Raw genomic sequence first — 1,345 nt, 5'->3', positions numbered from 1 at the left:
CGGGGGGGGAGCCCCCCCCGCCCCCCCTCCCTGAACAAAAGCCATTAGCGCCCCCTGCCGGTTGTGGTCATAACTACACCAAAGGATATATATATATATATATATATATATATTCTAGTAAAGAACTGTTATTCCTTTTTCCATATCTTTGCCTGAAAGCCCTGTAATTTAAAAGTTATAATAATTTGGAGGGAGGGGGTAATGTTTTTTCCATTCCAGGAAGGTTCCCGCCTTCCTTGGCAGACACCTGTCTTTTAAATCAGGACAGTTTTTGGCACCCAGTGTGGGGCTGGAGGGCATCAAGAGGAAAGGGTAAAAAAAGAATAACAGTTCTTGGGTAACCCATTTCTGTTATGGATATAGAAACCTTGTTAGGTGGCACCATGTGGTCTAACCTACCCTGGCTTAGTTGGAACATGATCGTGGCTACGTTTTTCCCATTTGCAGCTCCTTATCCAAACATGGGTCCTATCGATGCCTAAAGATTTTTAGCTTTTACATATTTTCATATATTTGTAACTTTGTAGATTGCTAATACATAGTTGTAGCTTCTAGTACTTTTCCTACCCTTTTCCCCTACATTTTAGAACAGTAAGCTAACCTTCTAACACATTCCTGAAATATTGTTTAGTCTTATTTCAAGAAGAGAACCAACTACAAGGACGTTCTGTTTTCCAACCAGAATCTGGGAAGACATAACAAAAATGGGGCAAAGAACCCCTGGACGGACCCCAGTGGGGCAGTACCCAGGGGAGAATTACCTAACCAACTGTTCTTCTAATTGGACAATATATGATAGGTATACTAATAAACTAACCTTATAAAAATTGTAGAAATACTGTATCATGTGCAGGTTTTGCCATATTATGTACCTAAAGGCTTTAAAGTAAAGGTTTGTGTTGGGGTTCCTCCCCCCTGGCCTGGGGTCCGGGGGGAGGGGACCCTGGAGTAGACGCACGGGGTTTCCCTACTCCCTGGTAAACCTCGTTCCCCATTGGTTGTTTTGTGTTCCCCTACCCGAGAAGGACCCTGCTGGTCCCGTGACTGGGAGTGCTTCAGCAGTCATCCGGCCATGTGGCTGGAGAATAAAGATCTCTGAAAAACATCTATTAAGAATCGGTCCCTATTTCTTTCCATGGGCCTTGCTGTCTGATACATGTTGCAGGAGACCCCACTGCAACAATGATGGAGAATGTGGGCATAATGATTCCCTGGAGTCAGTGACTGTGAAGCAATCAAGACTTTGAAGATCCCCAAAAATTCGTGAGTAAAAGAAACTTTTTGGATCTCTCTTCTTGCTTTTGTTTGGCTGTTCCATAAACTATGGAGGAACCATGGACAGACT

At 43.6% G+C, this 1,345-nt stretch overlaps 1 long non-coding RNA gene across 1 annotated transcript in view; it reads right to left on the bottom strand.

The window, feature by feature from the left end:
- Positions 1–282, bottom strand: part of LOC108446166 — a 19,639-nt gene extending 19,357 nt beyond the window's left edge. The window contains exon 1 of the long non-coding RNA XR_001861282.1: positions 248–282. This is a non-coding gene — a long non-coding RNA (uncharacterized LOC108446166). The remainder of the gene's footprint in view (positions 1–247) is intronic.
- Positions 283–1,345: the final 1,063 nt, after the last annotated feature.

The sequence above is a fragment of the Corvus brachyrhynchos genome, unplaced genomic scaffold (genome assembly GCF_000691975.1).
Source record: "Corvus brachyrhynchos isolate BGI_N302 unplaced genomic scaffold, ASM69197v1 scaffold24, whole genome shotgun sequence".
NCBI lineage: Eukaryota > Metazoa > Chordata > Aves > Passeriformes > Corvidae > Corvus > Corvus brachyrhynchos.
This window is presented reverse-complemented; position numbering and strand designations above follow the sequence as displayed.